Source organism: Balaenoptera musculus, chromosome 2, assembly GCF_009873245.2.
Source record: "Balaenoptera musculus isolate JJ_BM4_2016_0621 chromosome 2, mBalMus1.pri.v3, whole genome shotgun sequence".
Lineage (NCBI taxonomy): Eukaryota > Metazoa > Chordata > Mammalia > Artiodactyla > Balaenopteridae > Balaenoptera > Balaenoptera musculus.
In genome coordinates, this window is record NC_045786.1 from 14,097,926 (window position 1) to 14,111,541 (window position 13,616).

Sequence of the window (13,616 nt, forward strand, 5' to 3'; positions counted from 1 at the left end):
TATATGAATGAGGAGGAGGATGTTATCAGTCGGGGGTGTGGTGGATTGTAACCACCTGCGCTGACATCTCTCTTCTTTCTAGGTAGCGTTCTTTCTCCTTCAGCAAACTGCTCTGTTACTCCATGGGGTGCACAAGCTAATAAATTATTCTTAAGCCAGCCTCAATTGGGAATCTGTCCCTTGCAAATGACAGACTAGTACAGGGACTATATTATGTTGACAGTGGGTTCATAAATGGATTGAATGAAGATAGCTTTTTCTGACATTTGTCTGTTCTCCTTAATATTTAGTATGGCATTTAACACAGAGTAGGTGCTCAAAAAATTAGATGACTTGATATCCTTAACACACAAACACATACACAAAGAGAATAGAAAAGTATATTTTGACCAAAGCTGCAATCTTGGACGAGTATTGATTAGGAGTGTTTTCTTTTCTAGTGTGGTATTGCTGTCAAAATCCAGTGATGGCAGAATATGTACTCCTAGAAGAATTGTTTCTCATTTTATATTGGCTAAGACTATCCTTCATTTTCTTGCAAATAACCATCTTACAAAAAAGACCAGAAGATATAACCTCAAAATGAATTCCCAGAGGGGAGGAGATGCAGTTTGATGGGTATAATAATAACAGTAACAATAATTACAGCACAACATTGACAATGCAAAGGGGTTTAAATGCTTTACATAATCCAGTCCTTTCACTGAGTCTTCACAGTTATCTGTCCTGTAGAAATTCTCATTCCCATTTTACCGAAGAGGAAACAGAGGCTTATAGAGATTGATTTAAATGAAAATTGGAGCTAGAGCCTAGAGAATAGCCTGGAATTCCTGCTGGGCTCCCTTGGGAGTTGTCCCTATTGCTGGGGGAAGATCATTGACCTCTCAGGGCCTTCTCTGAAGATTTGGGATTGTTTTGCCATCTCAAAGGCTTAAGGAGATTTATCATTGTTTTTAAACTTTCTAAGCTCAAGGTGCCCGTGCAAAAAGTCTGGAGGCCCTGATTCTTTCCAACTCCAAATGGCAGGAACAGCTTTCCAAACCCAAATCCAAAACACTTTACACGTAGGGTGACTTGTGTTACAGGGCAAATGCCCTGATAAATGAGATTCATCAGAAAATTCATCAAGTTTCCTTTTCTCCAGCTTATAACTTCAAAGGTCCTCATAGAAATGAATCCATAAATGCCATGTAGACTTTCAATAACATTCTGCCACCAGAAATTGCCCAGTGAGTTGTGACGGTCCTTGGACACTTCTTGCGCCGTCTTGATTTCTCCAAGTACTTCTTTTTCTAAAATTGGCTCACTTACTTTCCTTCCAGACCAAGTTGGGGGGGTGGAGCGTGGGGAGGAGTTATATTATCTGAAATCCCGAATCAAGCACCAGGATAGGCAAATTTCACTTTTCTTTCCCTCAACTTTGAAATCGGCTCTCATCGGTGTTATCAGGCTGTGATAAGCCAACCTGATTTGGTGGTGGATTGGTATTGGGATGAACCAGGTTAACTTAATCTCCTTTTTAGTAACCGAGAGTTTTGGGAATATTGACTGTGAACATTCAGACAATGTTATTGTAAAGACACTTTCTCCATGTCCTGCTAGGAAACACGGAACCCTCACCTTCCGAGGTGGAGTTAGGAAGATTACGGGACCCATATGCACGGTTATGATCAAGAATTCGAGCGTATTGGCCCGTCTACCGCACCAAAGAAATCCGGATTCTTAACACAACTGGGGTTTTACGGGTGTGCGGAATGTGTGGGAGACTTGGGTGTCAGGCACCGTTAATGGGCCATGAACGATGGGAACATTTCTGCCTCTTTCATCTTCACCCTGAAGGTCCCCCCCACGCTGCCCCAATGAAAATGTGCTAGGAGGAAAAGGAGTTGGGATAATAATTTCCTTTCTTTCCCTCCTGTTGGCTTCTGCTGGCAAGTTGTCCTTTAATAAAAAGCATGATGGGCAAGTGTGAGAGCGTCTAGCTTGAAGCTGGAGACAAAACCCCATCGGGGAATGCCAGACGGTCCACGGGGGGAAACTGAACACCGACTCCCTTCCCCACCCAAGGCAGCCTCCTCCCTACCGCCACTCACCGGCTGCACTGGCTCTTCTAAACCCAGACCCTCAAAGCTGAAGATTTTCAAAGAAGGAGGGTGAGTCGCTGCAGCTGCTGCAGCAAACAAAAGCAAACAGATTAAATTAATTTAGGCTTCAAAATCAGTCCCATTCTCTAATTCATAAAATACCTCAAACACGGAGAGAAATGTCATCTCCCAGATGATTGAGGCTAATCCACTTTATCTCTTTTTTTCTCTCGCATCTGAGTGCAAACCATCAAGACATACCTCGCCAGTCAAAATAAACTCCTCATTCCAAACGCTTCCGTCAGCTTTTAATAAGTCTTCTCGGCTCCGTACACAAAACAAACTCCTGCTTCGACCGCGCTCAACGGGCTGTGTGCAAAAAGAAGAGGGACGATGTACTCATTACAGTCTGTTAAATTGCCAGCAATTAAAAGGTATGGCCCGTGGAAACACTGCAAAACAGCAGTTAGTGTCATTGTCTTCTCATTAACAAGATTGTTATTTTAGCTCTCCAGGTACCAGGCTTCAGAAACAAAACATTCTTGGCTCCTGGGTTACTCCAGGAAAACAGGGAGTTGTTGACAGCTAGGACTTGTGGAAAGGACCGTTTATACTATAAATAAATTTGCACATCCTTGTGGTTGCAATAAATACACTTCCACACCCATTCTATTGGACTAGATGCAGAAACCATTTACAGGGAAGTCAAAAAGTCTTGCCCACAGCAAACAACACTTGTCCTACTTATGAGGTCAAAGCGGGTGCTGCTGAGTAATGAATGCCTCCCCTCGGGACACAGAAATTTGGATTTTTTCCCTGCAAACAGGCTCTGTGGTCGACGCCACAGGCGCAGGGCTGGAAGGGATCGTGGAGGCTGTTACTTGTGCTCGGCCTGAGCTCCTCACTGCTTGGCAATCATTTAAAAAATGATGACCCAAATCTTTGCCTTTCGCCAAGTGTGAGTACTTTGTGGCGAAGAGGAATGCAGCTCTTTGATTCCTGCATTCCTCCTGGTTTCCCTGTGTGGGTGGAAAAAAAGGCCAAGAATGTGAGTGATACAAAATCTCTTATGTTCTAAAGAAACCAAAGGAAGCAATGTATCTTTCCTATTCTGCCAAGATACAATTTTAAGTTTGATGCCCATGTGATTTTTCTTTCATGTGATTGAGACCTGCATGGTTTTCCTTATGACATCACCAGAAAATGTAAAACGCTGATTTTCGTTTTAAGTGACTGGGGTGGGGGGAAAGTCCCTTTTAAGAGAATAGGCACAAGGGATGTTTTCCTAATTATAAAGACAGTATTTACTGTAAGATTAAAAGTATAATTGCAGTTGCTTAAGGCTTGAACAGTTTTCAGGGAAAAAGTCCCTAAAGTTACTTTCTCAGTAAATTTCTCAGGGGCCTATTGTTTATTTTACCCCGAGCCATAAATTTCCTCTAAATGCAGTCTTTTGCATTGACATTAGGTGGTGAGAGACCAAGATCATCTTGCAGTTTTAATGATATGCTGGTTTACACTTTAATGGCCAACTTCCATTTTTCAGGATTTTGCTAGATAAGACCATACAATGCTTTGTTAATTAAACTTGATCTTAGGAAACGTGTACATTTTATACAAAATAAACACATGCCCTGAAATTGGTTGTTTTTGATGAAAGGCTCTCCCTAGAAATATCCTGTGTGGAGAGAAAAATAAAACCACTTTCAGCTAGAGAGAACCAAACACCAAATACCTTGAAAATCAGATGTTTTGCTCCTTATTAAGTCAGATTTAAGAGCATTACTAAGTTATATAGCCTGACTGATATTTTCACTTTTTTGGAAGAGGGACAAGTCTGGGCATTAAACGCGTAACAGCAATTATTATCTGCATGCGGATTTAATTAGGAAAGAAGTCAGGTTTTTATTTTTCGTAATTGTCATCGTCATGACCCAGTCTCCATGTCAAGCTTGGCACTGAGCGGAAAGGCTCACAGGGCCTCCAGCCCTCCCAGGCTTCTTGCCTCGGCGCACTCCCTTCTCCTTGCCCAATATTTCTTCTTTTAGCTTCTAGTGGGACCTTCTGAAAACTGATTATTTGGAGGAGCTTAGTAAGGCTCTTAGGGAGAAGAACAACTTTAATGAGTTCTAGGAGATAGGAATCCTCAAGACCCAGGACTGAAATCCAGTCTGGGGAAATGTGATGATTCCTTTTGCTCTGACTATAGCTCCGTGCATCAGGGTAGAATATCTATGCAAACACCAGGGAGGGTTGTTCCAATTTCCTGTAGTCTCGTGTGTGTGTGTGTGTGTGTGTGTGTGTGTGTGTGTGTGTGTGTGTGTGAAGAACTATAGTGAATCCGATGGCCCTCTTTGCCTCTCTTTAATGTTAGATTGTTTAGAACTTGCTTTCTTCCAAAATGGATTTGAGGCAGCTTCCAAAACACACAACCAGGTAAAAATCAAGAAAACACGATGGGAAGAAAATAAGTCTAGAGCAAGATTTGGGGCTTTTGTGGGCCCTCCCTGGCGGTCCACTTGTTAAGGTCCAGTTGTTAACACTCCGTGCTGCCAATGCAGGGGGCCTGGGTTCGATCCCTGGTGGGGGAACTAAGATCCCGCATGCCACACCGCGTGGCCAAAAAATTAGAAAAACGAAACAAAAAACTGAATCACTTTGCTGTACACCTGAAACTAACACAACATAATTAAAAAGAAAAAAAAAAGATTTGGGGCTTTTTGGCCCACACAGTTTCTGCTACAAGTATCAACTCTGCTGTTGTGTTGCCACAGCAGCTGTAGAAAACACTCAAGGGGTCTATTGTGTTCACTGGAACCATAAACAGGCAGCAGGCAGGATTTGCCCGTGAACTGCTGTTTTCCGACCCCTGGTCAAGACTCAGAATGTTAAAATTAAGTAACGAAAATATATTAGGGTGAACTGTATAACTGAAGGGCCTGCATAATTGCTCAATGGGGTCTAAATTCAGCTGTGAGTTTCCTAAAGGTCAAAGCAAAGAGGAACGCTGGCCTTACGTTTATTATTTTTTTAAATTTATTTATTTTATTTATTCATTTTTGGCTGCATTGGGTCTTCATTGCTGCGCACGGGCTTTCTCTAGTTGCGGTGAGCAGGGGCTACTCTTTGTTGCGGTGCGCGGGCTTCAGTAGTTGTAGCACGTGGGCTCAGTAGTTGTGGCTCACGGGCTCTAGAGCGCAGGCTCAGTAGTTGTGGCGCACGGGCTTAGTTGCTCTGAGGCATGTGGGATCTTCCCAGACCAGGGTTCGAACCCGTGTCGCCTGCATTGGCAGGCGGATTCTCAACCACTGCGCCACCAGGGAAGTCCCAGTCTTACGTTAAAAATCTCACTTTCCACAAGATGAAAGCACACCAGTTGCTCTGGAGGAATTCTGGCCTTGTGGTTTTGATCATTTCCTAGAGACCTGAGAAAGGGGCGTTATGTGGGATAAGGCAGGGGTCCCCAACCTCCGGGCCGCAGACTGATACCGGTCCACGGCCTGTTAGGAACCAGGCCGCACGGCAGGAGGTGAGCAGAGGGGGACCAAGTGGAGCTTCTTCTGCCGCTCCCCATTGCTCGCATTACCGCCTGAGCCATCCCCTCCCCCGTCTGTGGAAAAACTGTCTTCCATGAAACGGGTCCCTGGTGCCAAAATGGTTGGTGACTGCTGGTATAAGGGACAAAGTCCACAGCGTCGTATTTTCAACAGCCAGGTTCATGGAGCTGCTGTTAAGCATCCCTCCAAGTGAGGCAAGGGCATGATTCCAAAGCACGGTCCAGAAAATGCAAATCTGAGGACATGAGACACTTTACTTGGATTGCCGGTGGTCTGGGCTGGAATCAAAGTAAAATGGAGACCATTTAGCTAAAGGAACGAGTTGCATGCTTGTCACCCAGACAGTCCCCCCTGAATACTGAGTCGTTGAGCTCCCACCCAGCTTCAGGCTGGTGTCAGGATTCCCCTGTGGCCACAAGGTGCTCATTCAACCAGGGCAATTATGTTCCCACTCATTCTTTCAGGTTCAGGACCAATCAGGCTTAGGTCCCCGTTCCTGCTCTATCATAAAACATAAAAGAAGGCAGATGGCAATTATTTTCATGTCTTGTTATTACTTCACCCCCTTGATGACTGGTGCCATATTGATCACCATTTATTCAGTGGTTTCTAGGTGCCAGGGACTTGGCTAAGCACTCTCTGTGCGTGATCTCATTTTCATCCTCACGGCCCCATGGGGATACAGGCTACTGTTCTTATTCCTTTTCTTTCAGATGAGAAAATTGAGGCTCAGAGAGATAGTAGCTTACCTGGCATCACTCATGAAGTATTTGGATATGAACATAGGCTTTATCTGGTTCTTTGATTTTTTTAGACTTTTTTTGAAATTGAAGTATGGTTGATGTATAATAGTATATAAGTTATAGGTGTACAATATAGTGATTCACAATTTTTTAAAAGGTTATGTGCCATTTATAGTTATTATAAAATATTGGCTAGATTTCCTGGTTGTACTATATATCCTTGTAGCTTATTTATTTTATACAGAGTATTTTGTGCCTCTTAAGCCCCTACCCATAATTTGCCCCTCCCCTCTTCCCTCTCCCCACTGGTAACCACTAGTTCTCTATATCTGTGAGTCAGCTTCTTTTTTGTTATATTCACTAGTTTGTTGCTGTTGTTTTCTTTTTTTCTTGCCACGCTCCGTGGCCTGTGGGAATCTTAGTTCCCCCACCAGGGATCGAACCCGTGCCCCCTGCAGTGGAAGTGTGGAGTCCTAACCACTGGACTGCCAGGGAATTCCCATTTGTTGTATTTTTTACATTCCACATATAAGCATCTATATGCTTATATAGACTCTTAACCAAGGCCCTTCATGACCATCTCTCTCAGTGTTCTCACGACTTCCTGGTTTCCTGACCTTGACTTGCCTCTGCTGACTTCCCTGTGGTCTTCAGATTTCCTGGATGCTGAGGCTCGCTTGTCTGTTACTGGTTACTTTTGGGAGTGGCTCTTCTAGAACCCTTACCAGGCCTTGGTGTCTCATCATAGAGTCCTGCTCAGGTTTTCACCTTAATCACTTGGTTCTTGACCCTTTACCTGGTTTCTCCTTTCAGAATGGCCTCACTGCCTCCCCACCACCTTTTCTTGGTCATACTTGTCATTACTACTACTGCCATTCCAGTGTAAACAAAGATGGACTTTCCAGTTCTTGTGCAATTCCTACAATCTTCACAGCTGTGGTCTACATCTGGTTTTCTAATGACCAAAAATAGTAGAGGCATAGTCAACCTCTCAGTGACACATGTGAGATAACACATGGAATACCAGAATGTCCTTCTTTTTTTTTTTTAATTTATATTATTTATTTATTTTTGGCTGCATTGGGTCTTCGTTGCTGTGCACGGGCTTTCTCTAGTTGCGGTGAGTGGGGTCTACTCTTCGTTGGTGCACGGGCTTCTCATTGCAGTGGCTTCTCTTGTTGTGGAGCATGGGCTCTAGGCACGCGGGCTTCGGTAGTTGTGGCACGTGGTCTCGGTAGTTGTGGCTCGTGGGCTCTAGAGTGCAGGCTCAGTAGTTGTGGCACACGGGCTTAGTTGCTCCGTGGCATGTAGTATCTTCCTGGACCAGGGCTTGAACTTGTGTCCCCTGCATTGGCAGGTGGATTCTTAACCACTGCGCCACCAGGCAAGTCCAGAATGTCTTTCTTAATGTGGCAGTTCTCTTCAGATATTAACAGAGACTTCATAATAATATTGGTAGCTTTTCATTGGCCTGGCCATGCCCCACAAATGGGGAATGTTAGTAATTTTCCATGACCAGCTCTGGGCTACAGAGAATGTTATTAAATAAACCATTAAAGATAGAAAGATTCCTGAAATGGCCAGCATTTTCTGTTCCCAGCGATGAAAACCAAATATGCTATTCACATTGCAGACATGTATAACTTATTGGACTGTTTCAAGGACTCAGTGGGATGGAATCAGTGACTAAGAGAGAAAAGAAAATAAAATCCATTCATTCATCCTTTCATAGACTGGCTGAGAGAAAGCCAAGGTCGTAGCTAGGAAGATAATTTGAGGGCCAAGTCTAAAGAGAGGGGCAAACCAGAAATGGAAGAATGAACAATGATGTCAAAAGCCAGAAGACATGAGAGCTGCATGGAATGTGGCCTGAGGAATGGGTCAGGGTGAGAAGTTCAAAATTAAGACTCTGGACAGCGGGAGCATAAACCCTACGTGGCATGGGGGCCGCCTTGGCTGCATAGGGACCAAGTGTGGTGACTCAGTGGCCCCTGAATAGGGTGATTCACAAGTTGTAAGAGTTACTCCTTTGCTCTCAACTGATGCTTTACTCAATTCTCACAAAGTCTGAAATCTCATTAAAATAATAAGTTTAGACACTTCCTGGAGAAGTGGAATAGCTTATCTTGAAAAATTTCAGTGGAGCTTTGCAAGTTGTATCAATTATCTACTGGTTAATGGCACATTTCTGTAATGGTGAATCTGTTCTTCAAAAAGCAGAAAATGAAAGCAGTCCTCTTCACATTGCAAACTTAAACTTTATGTGACGGCATAGTGACCCAGTTAGAATACTGCTTCTTAATGCAAAATGCTCAACCAGTTCACAAAAGGGAGACAAAAAATGTCATGACCTCCCGTGAGTTATGTTAATTTTACACAAAACTCAGTAAAATTTGAAGGCCTTGGTGTTGGTGGACCAGTCAGTGAGATGTTGGCTTGTGTATGATGGGTGTTTCTCTCTATTTGCCCAGCTTTGAGGAAGTTGTGTTAGGGAGAGAGAGAGAGAGAGAGAGAGAGAGAGAGAGACTTCCCTAAGCCCCCGGGGGAGAACTTCTTCAGAGCAGAACCAAGTTTGGCAAATCTCTGAGGTCTGGAGTGAAATACAATAAAATTTGCATTTATATAGCACTCCTTATGCTCTTGCTTTATATGTGCCATCCATATTAAATAAAAACACAATTAAGAGTTAGTTCTAAAATACCAGGTCAAACATATCAAACAAAATCAGGAATGGCAATTAGTGCTAGAATACCAGAACAAACAGATGGCTATTGAGTTTGGATTTAAGAAGAGAAATAGGATGTGCCAGCTGCATATCAATAGAGGAGAAGTAGTTCTGGAGCTTGGGCAGACGGGCTGGAGGTTGGGCCACAGAAAGAGCCAAGATGCGACAGTGATCAGGGCTGTGCAGAGGCCTTATTAGAGGTCATGAAAATTCAGTGCAGCCAAAATTTTGGGGCATGTCCTATGGGTCAGGTGCTATGCCCTGTGCTGAGGACCTGAAGACAATCAGACTTGAATCCTGTCTTCAAGCCACTGAGGGTCCAGTTAAAAGGAAGAACACATGCGTGAAACCCCTTGAGGGAGCTTCACTATTTGTGGAGGTAAAAGACTTTATTCCAGATATTAAATAAGCCTGTGATGCTCGACCTAAAAGCTAAAAAGAAATTCAGCTCAGATCCCTTACTTGGCTCTTATCTGCTCTGAAACCCCAAAAGCTCTGAAAACAAAAAAGATTTTCTTAAGATGAAGCTCAGACTTTATGATCTTAATCTGTCCGACTTGGTGTGAATATTCTTACGATTCACTGCAGAAACATTGATGTGTTTGATTAGGGGGGCTTATCCCCGACTCTGCTGGGTGTGTTATATCTAATCTAACATGGTGGTGTGCACTGTATTACCTTTCTAAAATCCAAAAAGGTCTGAATTCTGAAATATTTGCATCCGACTCCAAAGGTTTTAGATAAAGGGTTATGACCCGTCGTAAAATGTTTTCTTTCCTGACCTCCATTTCTTTTTTTTTTTTAAAGGGATTGATCCCTTCTTCTTCTTATTTTAAATTAATTAATTAATTAATTAATTTATTTATTTGTGGCTGTGTTGGGTCTTCGTTTCTGTGCGAGGGCTTTCTCTAGTTGCGGCGAGCGGGAGCCACTCTTCATCGCGGTGCGCGGGCCTCTCACTATCGCGGCCTCTCTTGTTGTGGAGCACAGGCTCCAGACGCGCAGGCTCAGTAGTTGTGGCTCACGGGCCCAGTTGCTCCGCGGCATGTGGGATCTTCCCAGACCAGGGCTCAAACACCAGTGTCCCCCTGCATTGGCAGGCAGATTCTCAACCACTGCGCCACCAGGGAAGCCCCTGACCTCCATTTCTTCAGGATGCATTCCCTATTCATTCAATATCTGGCTTTGTTCCCCAGGATCCAGCTGAAATTGCTCTCACCATGGCCTCTTTTTGCCAGAGTCTCTAGTTTTTTGTTTGTCTTAATGCTCCTAGATCCAGTGGCAAAGGGGTGACATTCCCTTTTGTACAGACTCTTTCCTTGGCTTCCTTCCAGGATGCTGTGGTATTTACACTTCCCTGCAGCCTCCTCCTCAAACCTCTGTTTTGTCTGCACCTTTCCTTATGTCAGTGCTCCCCACAGGGCCTCGCTCATAGTAGGTTCTAAGAAATACTTGCAGTGAAGGAACTCCCCAGGCCTGGATCTCTAGTTTGTGCTCACTGCTCTCCCCGGGAGAGTTCATCCCTTCTCAGCTGCCCTGCTGGGCTGGGGTCCTGAATCTACATATGCAGGTCTGACCTTTCACCAGAATTCCTTTTCCATTGTTGTGGATGTTTACCGATCTCTTTTCCTAATCGTCTTGCTAGCACCTCATTTTCAACATCTCCCCTCAAAAGTCACACACACACACACACACAAATGCACGCGCATGTGTGTGTGTGTGTGTGTGTGGTGTGTGTGTGAACTGGTAGGAAGGGAACTGGGTGAGTGAGTGCTGGCTGCTGGACAGAAGGAGAGAGACTTTTTTTTAAACTGTATCTTTCGAATGTTGTACCTCTGCAGGTATTACTTAAAAATAAAGTCACTTATTTTTCAAAAAGAAAAAGGTTTATGACATACTGGAAAAGGCAAAACCATGAAGATGGTAAAAAGTTCAGTAGATAGCAGGGATTGGGGGGAGGGACCAAAGGGAGCACAGGGGATTTTGAGGGCAGTGAAATGATACTGTCTGATACTGTAAATGGGGGATACGTGTCGTTATACCGTCGTCAAAGCCCACAAAATGTACAACAGCCAGAGTGAACCCTAATGTAAACCGTGGACTTTGGAGGAGACTTATGTGGTGTCAATGCAGGTTCATGGATTAGAACGAATGTACCACTTGTAGGATGTCGATAGTAGGGCAGGTGTATGTGTGCAGGGACGGGGGGTATGTAGGAACTTTCTGTACTTTCTGCTCAGTTTTGCTACGAACTTAAAGCTGCTCTAAAAAATAAAGTCTATTAATTGAAAAAAGAAAAGAAAAGGAAAGAGCTTGTACTAAGCTTGAGTGCTGGGACTTTGCCTGGGAGGCTTACCATATTTATACTAATTGTAGTAAGTGTGGACAAACTGAAGATTCCTAGGAGGAGGAAACAGTCTGCTTCTACCAACATCCCGTCTCTGTCCACTCACCCAGGCTGGGTCCACTGGAGGCCCTGTTAACTTGGCTGGGCCCTCCAGGTCTAGTGAATCTGGGCCTTCCTTTGGAAGGGCCTTTGCACTTGGCTTTGTATGTGAGCTTGGGGCCACCTCTGTGGGTCAGGCTCCCTTGAGCTCCCCCCCCGGGATACTCCAACAGTTTCCTGAATTAGACATTTCTCCTGGACTTTCTGCTACTTTCTCTACAATCCTATATAACATTGCTGGATTAAAATGCATTTCCCTGCTTTCTTCACATCACTTCTCTCCTCAAAGAAACCCATAATCCCTCTTACATCAAGTCTGGGCTCCTTCCTGACTCAGGGGGACCCCCGTTGCCATCCACACCTTCTTGACCACCGTCTTTCTAAACTTGGCCCAATTCAGCCCCCAGAAGCCTCTCTGCCTCACGCGCTCGCGGGCTGGAAATCCTCGCGAATTCCTCCCCCTCCCACTCTCTATCCCAGTCCAGCTCCGTGTAGACTTGGGAATTACTTTTTCCTTCTAGAGCCTAGGGCCATGCTGGAAGGGCAGCACTGAACTCTGATCTTCTGGGTTTGGTGTTCATGGGAGTGTGTGGGTGAGCACTCATACGTAGAAATGAAATCTACACACCTGGAAGGGACAGTTGTGTGACTTCTGCCCGTGTGTCCTGTACCCCAGGCCGCTGCCAGTTTGCTGAGGGGGCATCGCTGGGTTTTCTGCTTGTGGAACAAATCCTGAAAAAGACCTTGGTGACCATCAACTCAGATTCTAGGCAGCCTCCAGCAGAAGGTTATTTCAAAACTGTCTCCTTCTAGGGTCTCTAGGGGACCCTGTAGATTCTCCAGAGAGGCAGAGGCTTCTCAGAGACAGGGCTATGGTATAAGATTAACCTCTCTGAGTTGTGGTCCATATATGTTTGCAGGAAGTGCGCTTTATACTTGCCCTCCAACTTTTCATAACTCTTACAAAGCTCAGGAGCGACAAGAATATGAACAAATCACGTGAACTATGGGCAGAATTCAGCCTGCTGCCTGTTTTTGTATCGCCTGCAAGCTAAGAATGGTTTTTATATTTTTTAAGTGTTGATGAAAATGAAAAGAGTACCTTATAACACATGAACAGCAGAAGAAATTCAAATTTCAGTGTCCATAAAAAAAGTTCTTTTGGAACATAGTCCCCATGGATTCCTTCGCTTACTGTCTGCAGCTGCTTTGTGCTATCACAGCAGACGTGAGAGAGGGCAACAGACAGAAAGGCCTGCGAAAGCCAAATATTAACTGTCCTGTAAGTTGCTGATCTCTAATTTGAACATTAATGCACATAAGACATTCTGATCATGGCCATGATCTTTCTGAAGGGAACTGGGGCTTTGAGCTTTCTAATTGCCAGGCCCTGGAGTTACAGGACCCCAGGGAGGCACCATTCACGTAAAATATGATGGGAAAACTAAGACCCCACGCAACCAATAAATAAATTAATTAAATTAAAAAAAAAATACAATGGGCAGAGTGCCCCCTGGAGGAGGCCCCAGATCTGCCGCAGCCCAGGCAGGGGGTCCGGGAGGAAAGGCCTGATTCTGATCATGGCCCAGCTAAGAGCTCCCTGGCTGTGCAGCTCGGGGCAGATGGCCTAACTGCTCTGGGCATCAGACCCTCCCATCTGCACGAGGAGAGGGTTGTACTCTCCGTGGCTCTCAAACGTCCTCCCTCCATCTCTGCTTCTTCTTAGCAGAATCTTTACTCAAGTGAATTCTCACATAGACCCCCTAACACATAACAGCTAAAAGTGGAGCAACCCTGTTAGAAGCAGTGCCGGCCTGAGTCCCTCAGTGGAGGACGGCCCCGGAGAAATTTGAAAGCTCCTCCCAGGCCTATCAGGTATGGGTTCTGTGGGTCTAGGTCTTCCTCACAGAGCAGCCCAAACCCACAGCTGGATTAGACTGGTTCTCTTCAGAGAGCCTGTTGGGACCAGCTGAGCAGTGCCACATGCTCTGAGGCCATGTAATCTGGCCATGTATTCTGGCCCCGTCAACCAGAATTTTCCCTGGTGCTGGCTCTTCCCCT